The following is a 23,308-nucleotide window of genomic DNA, read 5'->3' on the forward strand; positions in this document are numbered from 1 at the left end:
AAACAGAGACAGAGACAAACAGACAGAGACAGATGAACAGTATAAATAGTATAAATGCAAACAACAAAGAGAGAGAGAGAGAGAGAGAGAGAGAGAGAGAGAGAGAGAGAGAGAGAGAGAGAGAGAGAGAGAGAGAGAGAGAGAGAGAGAGAGAGAGAGAGAGAGAGAGAGAGAGAGATTGTGCAAGAGCTCGTTGAAAACTATAAATCTGCAACAAGCACAACAACGACGATAGCGCCAATCATTGACCATAATTATACATACATACACCACAAACCTCGTTTCGATTCATCGTCTATGTTAAATCATTAGTGAAAACTTGACTAAAATGTAAAAACACACCATACAGTTCAACACAGCCAAAACTCACCCATGATGAATTCACAAACAAAACTAATGCAATGTAGGACTGTCACGTTCGAAAGAAAAGTTCCTTGTACATAAAGACACGATCACGACACCGTTGAAAGCGGCTGCATGATGTGTTCAAAGACAAATAAACGATGATGTCAAAGACAATATAAGTTTACTGAATTATGAAGCGGATCTTTATTTAGAAAGGTGACTCATCATGGAAACACCGTGCAAGAAATGACCATCCATGCACATATCATTACTACCATTTAATAACCATTAACTACATAAACAAAATCCAAGTCAGGGTGTTGATGTGTGCAATGTTAACAATTCGAGCAATGGTCTTACATTATAGAACAAGCCCGCCCAAATCTGAGACGGTGAGGCCAAGTAGGCTTCAAACAGCTAGAATGATAAGGACACACAACGTAACTTTATGAGTTGACTTCAACTGGAATCTGGCATCGCAGAGCAATAGGGCCACGCACACAGTGTATAGTATCGGCTACCAAACGGTTTTCTTTCTTTATTTGGTGTTTAACGTCGTTTTCAACCATTCAAGGTTATATCGCGACTGGGAAAGGGGGGCGATGGGATAGGGGAAAGGGGGGAGATGAGATAGAGCCACTTGTTAAGTGTTTCTTGTTCACAAAAGCACTAACCAAAAAATGCTCCAGGGGCTTGCAACGTAGTACAATATATGACCTTACTGGGAGAATGCAAGTTTCCAGTACAAAGGACTTAACATTTCTTACATACTGCTTGACTACAATCTTTACAAACATTGACTATATTCTATACAAGAAACACTTAACAAGGGTAAAAGGAGAAACAGAACCGTTAGTCGCCTCTTACGACATGCTGGGGAGCATCGGGTAAATTCTTTCTCGTCCCAACCAATATGGGACCCCCCTAACCTGCGGGGGGGTTACCAAACGGTTGCCAACTTCCTCATGCAACGGTTGACATTTTGAAAACGCTAGATAAAACGTGCTTGTTGAACACTAGCATAACCTAAAAGTGTCATCAGCATTAACAAAAACAAATCAAAATGTTTGCTCAAAAAGGGTCTTGGTGCCAGAGTCTCAGCCTGCTGCATGCAACGGTACTAAGTCATTAAACATAACGCGCAGATTGTCCAGTGTAGGGACTGCACATACTCAGGTAACAAAATCAAATCAGAATCACTCATTACACACAAAAAAACCGAATTTTCTGGTCCAGCCCGGCTGTCATTGTGCAGAATCATACAACCGTATAATGTCAGTTAACCATGACACGGGACACAGAGGCACCACCCGCAGTCATACTCAGACGTGCGAGCACATAATCGCACCCCCCACCCTCCCCTACACACACATACAAAAACGAAACACACACACACACATTCACACATGCACACACACACACACACACACACACACACACACACACACACACACACACACATACACTCACACACACACATACACACACAGACACACAAACTCACACATACACACGCACAAATACACTCACACACACACACACACACACACACACTCACACGCATGCACACACACACAAACTCGTTCTGTGTCTCCCTGCAATTCTCTGTCTATCCTTCTCAGCTTCTCTCTCTCTTCAATTCAGGCAAAAAAGTCTTTAACACGTCAGTAGCCACCTCCATTCACCCTAGCACCACATCACCCGCCCCACGTCATTCTGATGCAAAAGAAAGTCCATCATGATTTGGTCTTCTTGCTTTTGGGGGAGAGACATGTGCTTGGTAACACAACGAATCATCCCAGTCAAACTGTGTTTCAATGACATCCAATGTTTGACAATTGGACAATTCTGCCCATCTCTGCCAGGGTTTGACTTCTTCCGGTTCGTTTTCTTGATTCAGCACGTACGATTCTGGCCCATTCTTCCTGATGAAACACACTCCTTTAAACTGTGGCACTGTTACTTGAATGATGTAGCGATCTATCTGACCATGCCTATCTGGTAACGGGATAAACTTCACTGTTCCAACCGACCTTTTGTTGTCAGCATCGTTTGGTTGAGTTTGTCCAACCCACAGCAAATCACTTGCCCGTTCGTCAAAGCTTTCTTTCATTCTGCACATAAAATTATGACTCTGCAAATGACTCAGCGCAACGCCTTCAGATATGAACTTTCTGATCTGTTTCTTTTGTTCGTGAATACCAAAGTATACTAGTCCACCACCAGGAACTTTTGACAAAGCGGAAATGTATTCTCCAAGCTTATGAAAGTTCCACATACTGTCGCCTAATTGTTGTTGGGTATGCTTGTACCCAATTCGTTTTGCCTGAAGCCTCTTGTCTTCCTGAAAACGCACAGTTTGTCCATTACCCTCAAGTGGTATACGTATTTCTTGGTTTAGTTTGAAATCGTTATCTGACGGCAGATCGTCTTGCGATATGCTTGTACACACAGAGCTGTCCTCAGCCTTGTTAAATATGTACTGCATTGTAGAGTGAGATGGGTGTCTGTCAAGTCCGCTGTCCAGGGATAGGCTTGAATGGAAGGCATTCGTTCTTAAGATGCCTGTGTCATCATTGTGTGGCTCAACACGAACACGAAAATGATGGTCGTCGAGTTTTTTTCGTTCAAAAATGTCATGGTATGGCAAATGGTCAGGAGCAAGTTTCCTAATTGTGTCGTTCCATTTGTTGTCAAGACTGTTCAGGATGGCAATGTCATCTACGTGAAAGATGACGGCAATTGTTTCCTGCATATTTAACAAGGCGCAAAACAGTGCTGTGAAAGCAATCTTTTCCATCTCAGTACAAATGTTCCCCGTTTGTCCCAAAATATCTGCGATGACGATGTCAGACATAATAATCTGGATAGCACTTGATGGAAACTTCTCGGGACATAAACGGCATTCTGAAACCAACCATAGAGAAATAAGTTATTGCTATAGTATTATAGCCGCTGAACCATATGATACAATTATCATGTACATATGTAATTACTGTCTTTTGTTTAATCCTTAGGGTCAGAGATAGCACAACATATTTGTCCAAAAACGTATTTTGGGTTCTCAGCATGTTTAGGTACTTAGAATACCATAGAACGTCGCAATGTGACACCATTATCTCTGCCTTTCAAAAATGACGTCATTTGCAATTGCATACTGGATGTGACGTTCTCTCACTTAGTGAAACAGAGCTTTGAAGCAAAAGGTTTAAAGTGTAATATCCATTCAACGAATATTTTCAATCTCTAACACATTAAAACTATATATTTTTTTTAATCAGAAAATGCCAAGGAATAGACGAATGACAATGATATTTGTTTTGTTCCAAAAACAAAAAATTGGTGATTAAACGGTTTTCTTCACTTTTAAGCAAATTTGTCAATCATTCTCAACAAAACTATATATGTTAGGATAAAAGAAGCAATAAGGAATATAATGATACCAATTTCGCAAATCAAATTCCGATTTTTTGTTAAAATGAAAAATAGGCAACATTTGAATGGACATTTCATAAACATTTCATGATCTGGGTGGCCGAGTGGTAACGCACTTGAGCTCGGAAGCGAGAGTTTGCGAGTTCGACCCTGGGTCAGGGCGTTAGCAATTTTCTCCCCCCTGTCCTAACCTAGGTGGTGGGTTCAAGTGCTAGTCTTTCTGATGAGACGACAAACCGAGGTCCCTTCGTGTACACTACATTGGGGTGTGCACGTTAAAGATCCCACGATTGACAAAAGGGTCTTTCCTGGCAAAAATGTATAGGCATAGATAAAAATATCCACCAAAATACCCGTGTGACTTGGAATACTAGGCCGTGAAAAGTAGGATATGCGCCGAAATGGCTGTGATCTGCTGGCCGATGTGAATGCGTGATGTATTGTTTAAAAAAAAAAATTCATCTCACACGGCATAAATAAATCCCTGCGCCTTGAATATGTGCGCGATATAAATTGCATAAAATAAAAATAACAAGTAAAAAAATAAATCCCTGCGCTTAGAACTGTACCCACGGAATACGCGCGATATAAGCCTCATATTGATTGATTGATTGAAACAACATTTTTAATTACCAAGCTGAAATGCAATCCAATATTCCTGACCGAGTAAAAGATTATGTGACAATTGCAAGATACTTTTTGAAAAAAATAAAGCTGTGACAGCGCAGCCTCCAATTTTGCAACGGACATACATGACGTCATTAAATAACCTTATCACAAATCGGAGAAAAAAACACAAGGAAATGCCCTCAAAAATGCGTAAATCAATTTTCATACAAATTCGTTCAGTGTTTTTTTTAGATATGCTCTGCACAGACAGGCACACATACCCTATGGAGATAAATCTCACACTCAGCCCTCGTAAAATCATTCAGTGAAGTATTGACTGAATGTAAACACGAGTAATACTCCGCAAACTTGAAATGAACATTTTATAAACCAATGTGTTAGGTACCAAATGTGAAATGCCATCCTATAGTCCAAAACGAGTCAAAGATATTGTGGCACAAATATCAATAAAAATTGAATTAGAGAAATATGGTTATGACAGTGCGGCATCACCTTTTCCAAAACGGCAAACATGGGGTCATCAAAAACCATACTACAAAAACAACAAAGAACAACAACGTATCGGGTTATTATCTGGCAGTTTTCTCATACATTTTGTTTATAATAATCCATCAAGTAATGCTTTTTTACATTTAGTCAAGTTTTGACTAAATGTTTTAACGTAGAGGGGGGAATCGAGACGAGGGTCGTGGTGTATGTGCGTGTGTGCGTGTGTCTGTCTGTGTGTGTGTGTGTGTGTGTGTGTAGAGCGATTCAGACTAAACTACTGGACCGATCTTTATGAAATTTGACATGAGAGTTCCTGGTTATGAAATCCCCGAACGTTTTTTTCATTTTTTTGATAAATGTCTTTGATGACGTCATATCCGGCTTTTCGTGAAAGTTGAGGCGGCACTGTCACGCCCTCATTTTTCAACCAAATTGGTTAAATCTTTGGTCGGGTAATGTTCGACAAAGCCCGGACTTCAGTATTGCATTTCAGCGTGGTGGCTTAAAAATTAATTAATGACTTTGGTCATTAAAAATCTGAAAATTGTAAAAAAATATTTCTTTTATAAAACGATCCAAATTTACGTTTATCTTATTCTCCATCATTTGCTGATTCCAAAAACATATAAATATGTTATATTTGGATTAAAAACAAGCTCTGAAAATTAAATATTATAAAAATTTTTATCAAAATTAAATTTTCCAAATCAATTTAAAAACACTTTCATCTTATTCTTTGTCGGTTCCTGATTCCAAAAACATATAGATATGATATGTTTGGATTAAAAACACGCTCAGAAAGTTAAAACGAAGAGAGGTACAGAAAAGCGTGCTATCCTTCTTAGCGCAACTACTACCCCGCTCTTCTTGTCAATTTCACTGCCTATGCCGTGAGCGGTGGACTGACGATGCTACGAGTATACGGTCTTGCTGCGTTGCATTGCGTTCAGTTTCATTCTGTGAGTTCGACAGCTACTTGACTAAATGTTGTATTTTCGCCTTACGCGACTTGTTTTTTTTATTGGGATTGTTGTTTACACACATTCATACACTAACACATACACATACAATCAATCAATCAATCAATCAATGAGTCTTATATCGCGCATATTCCGTGGGTACAGTTCTAGGCGCTCTGCAGGGATGCCGTGTGATATGAAATTTTATACGGCCAGTAGATTGCATCCATTTCGGCGCATATTTACCTTTCACGGCCTATTATTCCAAGTCACACGGGTATAGGTAGACAATTATTAACTGTGCCTAAGCAATTTTGCCAGGAAAGACCCTTTTGTCAATCGTGGGATCTTTAACGTGCACACCCAATGTAGTGTACACGAGGGGAGGTTCGGACACCGAAGAGAGTCTGCACACAAAGTTGACTCTGTGAAATAAATTTCCGCCGAACCTGGGATCAAACTCACGCTGACAGCGGCCAACTGAATACAAATCCAGCGCGCTACCAACTGAGCTATATCCCCGCCCAATACACATACACATGCACTTACATACATACACCCTGGGGGCTTCTTAATCACAGTCAAATATTGAGTGAATGTCAGATTAGTTTTTAGGTCAGTTTATCCCATGACCCGCCTCTTTGTCTCTGTTAGCTGAGGAGGTGATTATTCTTGATAATCCATCACAACCATACGGATAATTCGTCACAACCGAGTCTCGATCTCACCGGTCCTTGGTCATTGTCTTTGATCTCAAGGTACAATTGAATAATTTATAGAGGTCATCTGCATATTTATCGTTAACTCGGAGACTACTTTCTTTAGCAAAACGATTGAAATATCCTGCGGTATAAAAGAGAGACATGCATTGATTCAAGGCACCCAACTCCAGTACTCTTCATGGGCAACCGCTTAGATCAATCCCGACAACACAGTCCTGAATCAAAATCCTGAGCGACGAAACAAGAATTAAACTAAAACAGTATGCTGACAGTTTTGTTCATTTGCTATCGCTTTTAGAGCATTGATTGCTAAATCTGGTTCAACAGAACGAGGCTGTCCCATCTGTCGTCTGCTGCAGATATATATGTCGTCTGCTGCAGATCTGTCGCTAAGCTAACTGATCAAGTTGACCAGCAACATGGAAATTGCGGTTAGAATAAAAGGTGGCGAAGAAGGTCGGATCTTGCTTGTGTTATTTTTTTCAATTTCAAAGTGAACAACGGTGTCTAGGTTTAGGTCATACAGGCAGATATATTTACAAGTTTTGACCTACATTGAATAGACCAGCAGAACAAAACTACTGCAGTACAGTACAGATAACGTACTTTTGTTTGTTTACTTGCTGAACGCCCAGTCCACCACGAAGGGTGATATCAGAGCGGTGCTGCTTGACATTTAACGTGCGCCACACACAAGACAGAAGTCGCAGCACAGGCTTTATGTCTCACCCAGTCACATTATTCTGACACCGGACCAACCAGTCCTAGCACTAACCCCATAATGCCAGACGCCATGCGGAGCAGCCACTAGATTGCCAGTTTTAAAGTCTTAGGTATGACCCGGCCGGGGTTCGAACCCATGACCTCCCGCTCACTGGGCGGACGCCTTACCACTAGGCCACCGTGTTGCGGTAGATAACGTACAGGTCTAAGACTGAACGACAGACATTAAAGTAAGGCTCACCTAAATGACGATTGAAGAAGTAAGTAATCCAAATTTGAACACTAAAGCACAACAGAACAACCAGAATTGCACACGATAATGGCAGCACAACGAATTCAGTTCGGGCCGTGCTGGTTTGATCGTTGACCCAAGTCAGTTCGCATGCAGTGTTACTGTTTGGCTGTCATCGCGCTGTTCTGTTTCGGTTTTCACACGTGGATCCCTTACATATTCAGTCGTCGGGTTTAGGTGAGCCAAAGCTTCAATACTTCGCCTGTTGTAGACGTTAAACAATACAGCTTGGAAGTTGTATGTTGGCACTGAGAGTCGGTCGCGGTACATCGCTTTCTACTTTGTCCCGGTCTTGAGTTTAAACACCTAAGGCTGGCTACTTTCTTCTTTCTTAGTGGTATGTAGCCAACATCAGCATGGTGATGAAACTGCCACTCTTGGGTGATGGTGGTTCCGGTCTATTGCTTGGTCAGAGGTGGAGTTTAGTTATGAAGAAGTTCAGGGGGGGGGGGAGGTTGGGGGCAGGGGGGGAGGGGGTGGTGGGTCAGTGGAGAGTTGCCAGCCTGGCCTGAAAGGATGCCAGGGATGGCGCTGTAGCAGTTTCTACAGGCAGGCGGTTCCACTCTGGAATGGTGCGCGGGAAGAATGTTTTCTGCCTGTAGGCTGTCCTAGAGTGGGGGATTTCGTAGGATAGAGCGTGGATCTGCCTAGTCGTGCACTTGGGTGGGCTTGGCTTTGGTGCGTGGTTGCTCTTCACTGCGACAAGGCCATGGTGGACTTTGTAGAAGGTTGTTAGTCTCGCTCGTCTCCGTCTGCTCTCAAGCGTAGGCCACTCAAGGTCTTCGAGCATGTTGTTGACGCTGGAAGTCTGGCGGAAGCGATGCGACACCCATCTGGCTGCTCTTCTTTGGACCTTTTCGAGAGAGGTAATGTCTTCAGCGGTGTGTGTGTCCCATACTGGGCTGGCATACTCTAGGATGGGTCGTACTAGTGCCTTGTATGCAGCCGCCTTGGCCTTCTTGTTGCTGAGCTTGATGTTGCGTCTAGCAAAGCCAAGTGCTCTGTTCGCCTTGGTGGTGATGTTGGCGATGTGGGTGTTCCACTTCAGGTCTTTGGTCAGGGTGACGCCGAGGTACTTGGCCTGGGTCTCCTCCTGGAGTTTCTGACCATGGAGCTGGTACTCGTATGGTAGAGTGGTACGGCGTCGGGTCATGTGTACGGTGGTGCATTTGGCAGGATGGAATGCCATCTTCCACTTCTGTTCCCAGGACGCCAGTCTGTCGAGGTCTGTTTGGAGGTTTTCTTGGTCCGCTGCTGTCTTGACGTCAGCATGGCACGCTGTGTCGTCGGCGAAAAGTCGCGCAGTCGAGGTCAGGTCTGACGGGAGATCGTTTATGTACAGCAGAAAAAGCGTCGGTCCGAGCACGGACCCTTGAGGAACGCCACTTTCCACTGGAGCTAGCTCTGAGATGGCCCCGTTGACGACGACGGACTGCTTCCTGTTGGTGAGGAAATCCTCGACCCAGGCGTTAACTTTACCACCTATGCCGTACTGACGGAGCTTATGCACGAGTAGACTGTGACTGACCTTGTCAAACACGCGGGAAAAATCCAGCACTAGAAGGTCCACCTGATGCCCTTGCTCAAGCGCGAACGAGGCCTCGTCGACAAACCCCAGCAGCTGGGTCTCGCATGATCTTCTCCGTCGGAAGCCGTGTTGTTCGCAGTAGGAGAGGATGGCGCTCACAATGATGTGTTCTAGGAGCTTGCAGGGGATAGATGTGAGGGAGATTGGTCGATAGTTCTCCGGCCTGTAACGCTCCCCTTTCTTGAAAACTGGCGTTACATGGGCTAGCTTCCAGTCTGCTGGTACCACGCCCGATTTGAGAGAGGCCTGGAACAATAGTGTTAGCGCCGGTGCAAGCTCCGTCGCTACCTCTTTCAGGACGCGGGGGCTTTGGGTTCAGGTTACGTAGGAGTTTTTCAACGCCTGGGGCCGTGATGATGATGTCTTCGAGTGGTGGTTGTTGTGGGCTGAGAGGGGGCATGGGGCAGCCGAGTTCAAAGTCTTCTACGCTGCGTTCTTCTTTGGTGCTGAAGGCAGATTCGAACTGGCGGTTTAGTAGCTCTGCTTTCTCTTTGTCATCTGTGATCAGTTTCCCAGACTCCTTGAGCGCAGAGATGCCAGAGTACTCGTTTTGCTTGGACTTAATGAAGGTCCAGAATTTCTTGTTGGGATAGGGTTTGTCATCACAGTCCTTGGTGATGAGTCCCTCCACGTAGCGCCAGTATTCTTTACTCAGCTGGCGCTGAATCAGACTCTTTAGGTCCTTGAATACTGGTTGGAGATCAGCTCTTCCTGTCTTTTTCATTAGTTTGTGAATCCGATCACGTATCTTGATCAGCTTTAGGGTCTTGTGGCTGATCCAGGGGGGGCTTCTCTTGGGGCCCAGTGTCTTCAGGGGGATGAACTGGTCGATCTGTTCATTCAGCCCTGTTTTGAGGTCTGACCAGATGGCTTCAGGGTCGTCCAGGTGTCCCGAGTGGGCGTCGAGGATGGAGGTGGTGAGTTTTTGGGTGGCAGAGCGAAGGCTGTCCCAGTCAGCCTTGCCGTAGCAGCGAACTTGGCGCGCCTTCTGTCGGACCCGTATGGGGTTTATCTGTAGTTCGGCATATACAATGTCATAATCTGAGATCCCAGGGACAATTTCGATGCGTGGGAAGAGGCTGGGATGATTAGTCAATACTAGGACAAGGATATTCTCGCCCCTTGTGGGCACCTCAACGATCTGGTCCATTCCGACGTCAGCTATAATGTCTTTGAAGTCGTTGTGTAAGCGAGGGGAGGCACAACTTTTCTTTAAACTCTTTGACTTCCAGTCCCATCCTGGGAAGTTGAAGTCGCCGCCTAGGACGATGATGGCGTTTGAGTTTGCGGCTAGTTTGACTGATGCCTCCATCTCCCTGAGGCTGCGTTCGTCCCCAACATCTGGTCGGTAGTAGCCTCCTACCAGTAGACCACGCCTCCCGCGTAATTTGACTTTAACCCACAGGATCTCGCAGTTGGTGTCTAGGCTGGGCTCTGCTGTACATGTAAAGGAGTCAGCAACAGCTATGAGTACTCCCCCGCCATTTCTGTTCCTGTCTTTCCTGTAGGTCTTGAAGTCAGGGGGTATGATCTCGCTGGACTCCACTTCAGGGATCAGCCACGTTTCTGTCCCAATAATGATGTCAGGTTTCAGACTCTGGGCGAGTCATCTAACATCTAACACCTTACATCCTCTTCTCTTCCCCATATATCTTAACTGTTAAACTGTATCTCCAACTTCTTTTCGTCTTCTTCTTTTTATTTTGATGCCACTCCCTCATTTGTCGCTGAACCCCGCAGTTTACTCGACTCGTATTCACACAAGCCCGTCTAGCAGACGACAGTTCGAACAGTCTTGAACAGCACGGTTGCAAGCAGATTCAGCTATCAATCGAGGCAATACACTTAAAGCCAAAGCAAATAACCAAAATAATGAGAAAACCTAACGTTTGATTTGACTTCATGGTGACTCTTCTGATAATTTTTTTGGAGTTGGAATGGATCTCAACGGGTTCCCAGCTACGACAACTTTTCCAGAGTTATGCACCGCAGGCATGCCTTCGACAATCGATGTCAGTTTCAGATTGAGTTTTCAAACTACCAGGTGACTGGGTTGTGTTTTGATTACTCTCTCTCTCTCTCTCTCTCTCTCTCTCTCTCTCTCTCTCTCTCTCTCTCTCTCTCTCTCTCTATCTCTCCCTCTCTTTCTCTCTCTCTCTATACCGGTTCTGTGTAGATGGCTGTCTGTGTAAAAATTAGGGAGTATCGTCCCTTGATCCCACTCGCGATACTCGTTGAACATGCCTTTGACCATGCAGTCGTTTCAGCCAGCGAAATATCTCGACTCCCCTCTTTGAATCCATGCAGAATGTGCATATCGTATGAAGTATTCTTTATTTTCTCAATATTGACGCATATAGGCCTGTAGCTAGACGTGATATCGATTTTGACACCACAACATATTTCAGTCGAATGTTGAAAAAAGGAGTCCATCTGTAAACTCTGAATATGCAGATGACATCTATAAATTATCTAATTGTACTCTGAGATCAAAGACCGTGACCAAAGACAGGTGAGATCGAGACTCGATTGTGATGGATTATCCATATGGTAACCATTGATTATCCAGAATAATCACCTCATCATCTAACAGAGACAAAGAGGCAGGTCATGGGATAAACAGGGATATTTTAAAATGACTTTCAAAATGTAAAAGCAGATAGCAGACCTTTTTATAAGCAATATGAATGACTGAATGTCCACATACAAGTCGAATGACGCCGTCCATTATGCTGACAAATGGGAACTAGCTTTGCGCATGAATTCATTGACATGAATTTCGACTGCGGAGGCTTTTGGCAAGCTGAAAACAGGCACGGGCAGGTTTTAGTGGAAAAAGTAAGTGTTTTTAATGAAAACGTCGGAGTAATGGGATACATAGCTTACACACCTCGTCCTGAATATCTTGCATATTTTCCCTCCGGTCGATTTTCAGGTATTACCTCGCCAAAGGCTCGGTAATACATGAAAATCGACCCGAGGGAAATATCCAAGATAATCAGAACTCGGAGTGTGTAACCTATATATATATCACCCCACCATCACAAACAGAAAACAGCAAGTTATATCTAATTTCTTACTTATTTCGTCTTCATTTGAGTCATCCTGATCCGTCTCCATATGGGTTTCAGTGTCCAAGTCTCCTTCACTTGACATGTTCTGTTTTGTGAGGGAAGTCAAAGGCTTGAAGAGAGCTGTAACATAGATAACGCACGTGTAGAGAGCATGAAATAAGCTCCAATTAATGTTACCATGTATTTATTGTATGTAGTCTGATAATTGTTGTGCTATTGTACGAGCGAAACAAGATATACACTACAATACGTTGGAGGAATTATACTTGTCTTTATTCTTCGAATTGTGGCACTGTTACATTGGCATCTATGGTTTGATCCAAGCAAGCTGATAATTGTTTAAATACAATCATACGGAAGCGTATTCCTTTTTATATTTAGTCAAGTTTTGACTAAATATTTTAACATCGAGGGGGAATCGAAACGAGGGTCGTGGTGTATGTGCGTGTGTCTGTGTGTCTGTGTGTCTGTGTGTGTGTGTGTGTGTGTGTAGAGCGATTCAGACTAAACTACTGGACCGATCTTTATGAAATTTGACATGAGAGTTCCTGGGTATGAAATCCCCGAACGTTTTTTTCATTTTTTTGATAAATGTCTTTGATGACGTCATATCCGGCTTTTCGTGAAAGTTGAGGCGGCACTGTCACGCCCTCATTTTTCAACCAAATTGGTTGAAATTTTGGTCAAGTAATCTTCGACGAAGCCCGGACTTCGGTATTGCATTTCAGCTTGGTGGCTTAAAAAATAATTAATGACTTTGGTCATTAAAAATCGGAAAATTGTAAAAAAAAATAAAAATTTATAAAACGATCCAAATTTACGTTTATCTTATTCTCCATCATTTGCTGATTCCAAAAACATATAAATATGTTATATTCTGATTAAAAACAAGCTCTGAAAATTAAATATATAAAAATTATTATCAAAATTAAATTGTCCAAATCAATTTAAAAACACTTTCATCTTATTCCTTGTCGGTTCCTGATTCCAAAAACATATAGATATGATATGTTTGGATTAAAAACACGCTCAGAAAGTTAAAACAAAGAGAGGTACAGAAAAGCGTGCTATCCTTCTTAGCGCAACTACTACCCCGCTCTTCTTGTCAATTTCACTGCCTTTGTCATGAGCGGTGGACTGACGATGCTACGAGTATACGGTCTTGCTGAAAAATGGCATTGCGTTCAGTTTCATTCTGTGAGTTCGACAGCTACATGTACTTGACTAAATATTGTATTTTCGCCTTACGCGACTTGTTTTTTTTTTTTTTTTTTTAAACAGCTTTGAATATATATAACAGCAAAAATAGTGATTGTAACGAACGAGCGAACGAACGAATGAATCTTATATTACAAGTATAAAGGCTTAATTCAAATCCCATAGTAATGGAATTTGCAAAGTGATGTTTTTGAGTGTATCTTTACAGCTGGTGTAAGTCATGATTCCCTCCCTTTGTTTGTTTACCTTTTGTGTGTTATCATGGAGTAGTCTCCCTTGCTCCTCTGTTCGTTTGTTTTGGTTTATGAGACGTAAAATGTGTATCGTTACTCTGTAGTTCTTCTTTCTGTTCTGTCGTCTGTCTTCTTCTTTTTTTTCTGATATTTGTTCCTGAGGAAGACCCTAGTGGTCGAAACGTCGTGCTGTGTTATTCGTTTGGTCACCATTCATCAGTGAGGGGTCCTGATTTGGCCTATTATGGTCCGCTGGACCCGAAAAGCAACAGCTAACTAACTAACTATTCATCAGTGAGTACAGAATATGCTGGTCGTCATAAAATGCACATCAGGAGATTTGTCTGGGGTTCTTCTACTTTTTATTTGTATGATTTATGCACTTTCCGATTATCCAAGTTTAGAGAATGTTGTAATTTACTGCACGGAAGCTGGTTCAGTGCCTTCTCTAGAGCCTTTATTTTTCTATCGCATTGTATGTAGAGTTTTGTTTAATTTTGATTGAAAGTTAAATGTCGTAGCATGTATTTCATGCATTGGTTGTGTTAGGAAACGCTACCGTTGCTGAGCTTTGGTTCAGTTTTGTGTGTTGCGTGTAGTTGACTTATTTGTACTTTGTGGGAAAGTACCGATATATTTTGTAAACACAATATTTATGCTTGGACGAGAATGCAGGTGAACTTTCTAGTCCTGTCAAAACAAGTTGTTTACCATGCTGATTTAGTGTGAGTTCGTGGCGTTCGATCGGATTAAGGGCGTCGGCACCTTTTGATGTACGTCACAGAGAACGTCACCATTCTAGTCCATGGGCGGTTCGCATATAATGTAGTTGTATCGTGTTCGGTCTGGAATATTCTCGAGATTGAGTATTTACTATATATGCCAGCGCGATTTGAATGTTAAAAAAGCTTCTATTTGAGTTCTGCTAGATGTGCAGTTGTATGTATGTAATGCTAAATAAATCCTCGAACTCAATTTGACGAGTTGTTTTTCTGTTGCTGCGAAGACGGGCGACGTAGAATAAAAGAACACAACTATACGGCATTTGAGAACTTGTGGCAATCTCAAGTGTCGTGTAACAATTGGGGGCCAAGCCGGGATCTACGTTTAACGCCAAGGGTTTTCCAGCAACAAAGACAGTCAAGACAGTCACAGGAGGTAGCCATCAATCGGGTGTATCCTGAGGGATCAGTATTGAGACTACGGAACCGTGGATTCGGTGTGACTGGTGAAGAGTTTGGTAATCGCCGCAGCTCGGTACGGTGAGCGACGCCGGAGTGTATCGGGATTACAGAGGTTAGCTGCCGTTTGGACGAGACGGACTTCGTCGCGGAGCTAGTGCATTAATACTACGAAATACGACTGAGGTACGTCGCGTACGTATCGTGAGCAGAGTGCGCCGTCACGTTAGACGAGGAAGGTGGCAGCCTGCGTCTACGAAGGTGAACAGCGACGAGAGAAGCATCGGAGGTGCAGTAGAGACTGTGTTCTTTTAGAAGACTACATTCGTCTACGTTCGGGGCTGTGAAAGAATACAGACGAACGCACCGGAAAAGACCAGAATGGCTGAGTTCTGGGCAAAAGGAATTGAACTGGGACTAAAAGGCAAGCAGTTGACGGAGTTCGTCGAGTCCCAGACACGACTGCTGGCGCAGCGTGAAGAAAGACAAGCGCAGCGTGAGCGAGAAGAAAAAGAAAGACAAGCGCAGCGTGAGCGAGAAGAAAAAGAAAGACAAGCGCATCGTGAAGAAAGACAAGCGCAGCGTGAGCGTGAAGAACGACAAGCGCAGCGTGAGCGTGAAGAAAGAGAAAGAGAAGCACAGCGTGAAGAAAGGAAAATGGAGCTGAAACGCGTAGAGCTCCAGATAGAAATGGAGACCAAGCGCTTAGAGCTCCAGACAGAAATGGTGCGTGTTCAAAATGAGCACGCGGCACCACGCCAAAGAGATAACCAGCAGCAAATGCTACACAGGGCACCGAAACTTCCAGCATTCGCTGACGGGAAGGACCAGATCGACTGCTACCTTGCAAGATTCGAGAGGTTCGCTGAGAGTGCTAGATGGCAGCGCGACGACTGGGCGATTCAACTCAGCGCACATTTGACTGGGGCAGCACTTGAGGTCTACACTAGACTCTCAAACGATGACGCCAGAGACTATGATGTACTGAAGGAAGCTCTGTTGCGTTGCTACAACTTCACTGAAAGGGGCTACCGTCAACGCTTCCGCGAATGCCAGCCATTGTCTGGAGAGACACCGAGCCAGTTTGTGGAGCGCCTGTCGTCATACCTGCAGAAGTGGGTGGAGTTATCAGGTGAAGAGCAGTCATACGAGAGTCTGCGGGACTTGATCGTGAAGGAGCAGTTCCTTAATGCCTGCCCGAAGGACCTGGCGACCCGCTTGGAAGAGCAAAAACTGCGGGGTTTGAAGGACATTACTGATGCTGCTGAGCGTTATCTCATTGCTCATGGAAGGACCCTGGGGACGTCAAAGTCATCGAAACCTTTCCAGAAGAGCGGGAACCAGGGAAACCAACCTGCCAAGGGACAAACTGAGTCCGCACCATCATCCAATGAAGGGCAGAACATAACGTGTTTCCATTGCAATGCCAAGGGTCACCGAGTCGCCAACTGTCCCCAAAAGAAAAATAACGGACATGTCAATGACAAAGCGCAAGAACATCGACGGAGATATTACGACAACAAGAGGCAAATGAGTGGCTCGAACCAACAAGTATGTGCGAGCAGCGTCATACTCCCAAGGGCTGCCGAGCAAGTGGATACACCATCGGACGTGGAAGAATGTCTATCTGATGGCCAGCTTCTACTCGCCAATGGCAAGTCAATCTCTGTCGTCGCCAGCGCAGCTGTGTCAGTGTCGAACATGCCCGTGTCGAAGGGATTTGTTGAGAAGCAGGAAGTGACTGTTCTCAGAGATTCGGGCTGCAATGGGGTCATCGTCAAAGAGGATCTGGTGCCAACAGAGAAGTTCACTGGTGACTTCAAGTGGACGCTCATGGCTGACAGCAAATGCGTGAAGGCACCAGTGGCAAAGATCCAGATAGATACTCCATACTTCACCGGAGAAGTTGAGGCCGTCTGCCTGAAGAAGCCCTTGTACGATCTATTAATTGGGAACATTGGGGGTGCGAGACGTCCTGATGACCCTGATTTCGAATGGAGAATGGGCTCAGCTCAGCCTGCTGCTGAGGAGGAAGACCCACTGCCATTCGCGAATGAAGATATCAGCGAACTGTTACGAGATGACAGAGCAACTGTGCATCGCCGCGACCAGCCGCAGGTTGTAAGCGCTGTGACGACCAGAGCCCAGGCGAAGAAGGACAAAACAACTACGCCACTCAGGGTCACCAACAGTTCTGCAACTGCTGTCGTGGACAGGGATCAGCTGATTCAGCTACAGGAAGCTGATTTGACCTTGACAAAGTACAGGAGTCGTCCTGTCAAGGAGATGACTAAGGGCGAAGGCACTGTGCAATTTGAAGTGAAGGCCAAGATCCTGTACAGAGTGTTCCAGCACGCGAGAGTCAACGGTGAGAAGCCATTACGTCAAGTTCTGGTGCCTCAACCACTTAGGCGCCAGGTGATGGAGGTGGCCCACGACTCTATTATGGGAGGTCACCTGGGGGTCAAGAAGACATCGGACAGAATCCAGGCTGCGTTTTACTGGCCAGGACTGCATGCAGATGTGACTCGATTCTGCCGATCGTGCGATATTTGCCAGAAAACCATACCTCGAGGAAGGGTCCCGAAAGTGCCGTTGCAGAAGATGCCTTTGATCGACCGACCTTTCAAGAGGGTGGCCATTGACCTCATCGGCGAGATCAAACCGCCAAGTGAAGCGGGTCATCGTTGGGTACTGACCCTGGTAGACTATGCAACCAGGTACCCAGAAGCCGTGCCTCTGAAGAAAATTGACACCGAGACTGTTGCCGAGGCACTTGTGGACATTTTCAGCAGAATTGGGGTTCCTGAAGAGATCCTCACAGACCTGGGGACACAGTTTGTCTCTGAATGCATGGAAGAGGTCAACAGGCTGCTGAGCATTCGTCACTTGACTACGACACCTTATCACCCGATGTGCAATGGGCTGGTCGAAAAATTCAATGCGACGCTGAAGTCCACGCTGAAGAAACTATGCAGTGAGCAGCCAAGGCAGTGGCATCGCTACATCAATGCCTTGCTATTTGCATACAGGGAGGTGCCACAAGAGTCCACTGGATTCTCCCCGTTCGAGCTGATGTACGGGCGGACCGTGAGAGGCCCGATGCAGATACTAAAGGAATTGTGGACGAAAGATGTGGACACACCTGAAGTGAAGAACAGTTACCAGTACGTGTTCGAGTTGCGAGAGAAACTGGAGGAGACTCTCGAGATTGCGAGAGAAAACTTGAGAAAGTCTCAGGATAGCGGAAAGCACTACTACGACCGCAAAGCCGTAAACAGGAAGTTTACACCAGGTAACAAAGTGCTGATACTGCTTCCCACTGATCACAACAAACTACTGATGCAGTGGAAAGGCCCATACGAGGTTGAGGCCGTGGTAGGGATCAACGACTACAAGGTGAATGTCGGCAAGAAGTCCAAGATCTACCACGCTAACCTCCTGAAACTGTATGTGGAGAGACCTCCGGAAGCAGTACAGGTCGCAGCAAGTGTGGAAGAACCAGCCGAACTAGACGAGTTCGACGGCGAGGAACTACTGGAGTTGGGAGACCTCCACAAGAAAGAGGGAGTGGATGACGTCAAGTTAGGACCTGACCTGACAGAAGATCAGCAGAAGGAGCTGCATGATTTTATGGGCGACTTCACCCATAGGTTCTCTGATGTTCCAGGCTCTACGTCCTTGGTCGAACATGAAGTCCACCTCACATCTGACGTTCCTGTTCGCTCAAAACCATACCCTATCCCGTTTCAGGCTCGGGAATCCTTGAAGAAGGACATCGACAGCATGTTGAAGTTGGGGGTCATCCGTGAGTCATCGTCCCCTTACTCATCTCCCGTTGTTGTTGTCAAGAAGAAAGACGGTACAAACAGGGTATGCATTGACTTCAGGAAAGTCAATAAGATCACCGTGTTTGACCCTGAACCAATGCCGACGGCAACTGATCTATTCCGACAGTTAACCGGCAGTAAGATCTTCTCAAAGATCGATCTCAGCAAGGGATATTGGCAGATTCCTGTGCGCGAAGAGGACATACCAAAGACCGCCTTTGCAACTCCAGACGGAACGTATGAGTGCCTGCGGATGCCTTTTGGCATGGTGAACAGTGGTGCTATCCTGAAGAGGGGAATGCGAAAAATGCTCAAAGGAATGAAGAATGTTGTGTACTACTGGGATGATCTGCTAGTCCACACGGAGACCTTTGAGGAGCATCTGGAGACTTTGAGGGAATTGTTTTCCCGCCTGACAAAAGCTAATCTGACCGTGAGACCCAGCAAGTGCATTTTGGGGACCGACAACGTTGACTTCATAGGTCATTCACTGAAGGAAGGTCAAAAGGGGCTTTTGTTGGAAAACGTCACCAAGATCCTCAATGCGCCACGTCCTGAAACCAAGAAGCAGGTGCGATCCTTCCTTGGATTGGCTGGGTACTACAGAGAGTTCATTCCAAACTTCGCCGCCATAACGGCGCCTTTGTCGGACATGACCCGAAAAGGATGCCCCAACCGAATACTCTGGGGACCAGCTCAGGAGAAGGCATACCAGACCGTGCGCGACCTGATGTCACGAGACCCGGTGCTACGCCTTCCTGATACTGCCAAAGAGTTCATCTTGCGTACAGACGCATCGGACGAAGGGATCGGCGCCATGCTGATGCAAGAGCATGGAGGTAAACCGTTTCCGGTCAGCTATGCCAGCAAGAAGCTGTCAGGAGCCGAGAAGAACTACTCGACCATGGAGAAAGAGTGTTTAGCCATCGTGTGGGGAATCAAGAAATTTGAACTCTACCTCCAAGGGGTGAAATTCGTGCTTCAGACTGATCACAAACCCCTCACCTACCTGAACTCTGCGAAGTTTGTGAATAATCGTATCATGAGGTGGGTGATGTACTTGCAGAACTTTGATATGCGAGTGGAATCGATCAAGGGTTCAGACAATGTTGGAGCAGATTTTCTCAGCCGAGTATGTGATTAAAACTGTGTTCATTCTCCAACAGACTAATGTACATACCTGGATTTCAATCTGTTATGTATACATAATATGTGTACAGGTAGCGTTTCAATGATTGAAAGAAATTAGGTAAATTTCTTCTGGTGTTGGGGGTAATGTTAGGAAACGCTACCGTTGCTGAGCTTTGGTTCAGTTTTGTGTGTTGCGTGTAGTTGACTTATTTGTACTTTGTGGGAAAGTATCGATATTATATTTTGTAAACACAATATTTATGCTTGGACGAGAATGCAGGTGAACTTTCTAGTCCTGTCAAAACAAGTTGTTTACCATGCTGATTTAGTGTGAGTTCGTGGCGTTCGATCGGATTAAGGGCGTCGGCACCTTTTGATGTACGTCACAGAGAACGTCACCATTCTAGTCCATGGGCGGTTCGCATATAATGTAGTTGTATCGTGTTCGGTCTGGAATATTCTCGAGATTGAGTATTTACTATATATGCCAGCGCGATTTGAATGTTAAAAAAGCTTCTATTTGAGTTCTGCTAGATGTGCAGTTGTATGTATGTAATGCTAAATAAATCCTCGAACTCAATTTGACGAGTTGTTTTTCTGTTGCTGCGAAGACGGGCGACGTAGAATAAAAGAACACAACTATACGGCATTTGAGAACTTGTGGCAATCTCAAGTGTCGTGTAACAGGTTGTTAGGAATGGTTATGTAGTGTGTGATGTAATTGATTGTAAAGGTACTGCCAGAAACAAAGATCATGGGATTCTAGCCGTATTGAGGCTAATTTTTCTCACTGTAGGACGTGCTTTCAAAGTGGCACGCGCATGTTAATGCAAATACTGGCCAAGAGCCGGATTGGACAATAGCATCATCTGCTCGTTAGTAGCTGAACACTCCATTGCATTTGATTATCCTTTGACTACGCCCCCGCCCCCTCTTCTTCGTTCATTGTATGTTGCAGCTGAGTTTAATGCAGTTGTTGCACTGTTTTGTTACCAGCATTCGATATTTGAGTAAATCTATTGTGTAACTGAACATTCTTTGGTACAGCAAGTTAAAGGTGCTTTGTATGTGCTGGGACTTTTGAAAAGGTTATTTCCCTTGATGAATAATGAAGAATCAAAAGGCAAGAATGGTAGGTTATGGAACGTTTATTTACTAACACAAAAAACATTACATTTACAGAACGTCGACATAGTGTTTGTTACATTTAGTCAAGTTTTGACTAAATGTTTTAACGTAGAGGGGGAATCGAGACGAGGGTCGTGGTGTATGTGTGTCTGTGTGTCTGTGTGTGTGTGTAGAGCGATTCAGACTAAACTACTGGACCGATCTTTATGAAATTTGACATGAGAGTTCCTGGGTATGAAATCCCCATACGTTTTCTTCAATTTTTTGATAAATGTCTTTGATAACGTCATATCCGGCTTTTCGTAAAAGTTGAGGTGGCACTGTCACACCCTCATTTTTCAACCAAATTGGTTGAAATTTTGGTCAACTAATCTTCGACGAAGCCCGGACTTCGGTATTGCATTTCAGCTTGATGGCTTAAAAATTAATTAATGACTTTGGTCATTAACAATCTGAAAATTGTAAAAAAAATGTTTTTTTAAAAACGATCCAAATTTACGTTCATCTTATTTTCCATCATTTTCTGATTCCAAAAACATATCAATATGTTATATTTGGATTAAAACCAAGCTCTCAAAATTAAAAATATATAAAGTATTATCAAAATTAAATTGTCCAAATCAATTTAAAAACACTTTCATCTTATTTCTTGTCGGTTCCTGATTCCAAAAACATATAGATATGATATGTTTGGATTAAAACACGCTCAGAAAGTTAAAACGAAGAGAGGTACAGAAAAGCGTGCTATCCTTCTCAGCGCAACTACCACCCCGCTCTTCTTGACAATTTCACTGCCTTTGCCGCAAGCGGTGGACTGACGATGCTACGAGAATACGGTCTTGCTTAAAAATTGCAGTGAGTTCAGTTTCATTCTGTGAGTTCGACAGCTACTTGACTAAATGTTGTATTAAATTACATATCTTATCCCGACTCACATCTAGCATTAACCTCTGGTTTAAGTGCCGGGACGCTGAACTACGCTTCACCCCTTAAGGGGAAGTAACCCTAAAAAAGAACAGCCTAGACCCCGTAAACTGGGTCACAGGTCAAGGCATACCGTCACGTGACTGAGCACGCGAGACCGCCGCCGCCATATTGGAATACTTCACTCTTTCCTCAGCGGTCCTAGCGCTAGGACGTTGTTCTCTCGAGCTACGCATTTTGGCTTTCAGCCAGCTGCCTGGTTGGCAGTTTATCTTCACCCCGGTTATTCTTCACGGTCTCTGCTTCTACGGCTGTATTGGTGAGATCGTTCTTTGTTTGTTTTACTTGAATTTTTGCCTTGTGTCCGTCAACTTTGTTGTTGTTGTTCTACTCTCTGTGAGTTGTTTTCAACATGGCGGACAAAGAGAAGAAAAAGCCTAATACTCGACAGTTAGTTGCTGATTCTTCCCCTGCTAGTAGTCAGATAAAGATAAACCCAAAGGGACAACGGTTACTCTTGTAAAACCGGTGTCTAATTTTTCGCTTTCGGTTGATATTGTTGTACCAGCAAGCCCTACCATGCCTGTTCTAAAAGAATCTATAACAGGAGTAGGGCTCGTTCGGCTAAGCCTAAGAAGAGTGATAAGCAAGATTTCTCTTCCCTTTTCTCTTCTTTCTCCTCGCATATGTATACCATGTTTTCTCAACAGCAGCAACTTGCCGCCGATCTACAGGCTACGCGAGATGAGTTGCGTTCGCCGCCCAAGGGTGTTGGCGATGTTTCTTCACTTTCCCGCATCCGGTTGCCTCCTTTGGCCACAGTCACGTCAGCGGACTTGCGGGCGGGATAACTGGCGCACGCCAGCTTCGGAGAGATGGTCCCTCGGGACACTGTTGCTTCTGCACAGCAGGCACTCTCCGCAGGTACGTTGGGTTCGCCGGTAGCCAGGCTCTTTGGCGAAAGCGTTCCGCATAGACCGCAACTAGTAGCTCCCCCGCCTCATAGGTCAGGGAGTGAAAGTTCGACATACCTGGGGCAAACGACTCACACGAAGCGGAGCTCATGGGGTGTTGACGCGGGAATGCAATCGATGTTACATGGGTTCGCCGGTAGCCAGGCTCTTTGGCGAAAGCGTTCCGCATAGACCGCAACTAGTAGCTCCCCCGCCTCATAGGTCAGGGAGTGAAAGTTCGACATACCCGGGGCATACGACTCATACGAAGCGGAGCTCACGGGATGTTGACGCGGGAATGCAATCAATGTTACATTGATCTGGAGACCAAGGTGCACGCGGGCTGTCTATGACTTCCCCCGTCGGTGTACTTGCGTCACCACTTCCGCCTGGGCAGGAAGTTTGGCTCCATGCAGGCTCTGCACCGAAGTTCTACTTCCGGTTTGCAGTCAG

The 23,308-nt window shown here is 44.8% G+C and overlaps 1 long non-coding RNA gene across 1 annotated transcript in view; it reads right to left on the reverse strand.

The window, feature by feature from the left end:
• Positions 1–1,878: 1,878 nt before the first annotated feature.
• LOC138950149 (uncharacterized) overlaps positions 1,879–23,308 on the reverse strand; it is a 29,137-nt gene continuing 7,707 nt past the window's right edge. The window contains exons 2-3 of the long non-coding RNA XR_011450524.1: positions 12,264–12,377; positions 1,879–3,252 (exon numbers count right to left, since the gene is read on the reverse strand). This is a non-coding gene — a long non-coding RNA (uncharacterized lncRNA). The remainder of the gene's footprint in view (positions 3,253–12,263; positions 12,378–23,308) is intronic.

This window comes from Littorina saxatilis, linkage group LG16 (genome assembly GCF_037325665.1).
Source record: "Littorina saxatilis isolate snail1 linkage group LG16, US_GU_Lsax_2.0, whole genome shotgun sequence".
NCBI lineage: Eukaryota > Metazoa > Mollusca > Gastropoda > Littorinimorpha > Littorinidae > Littorina > Littorina saxatilis.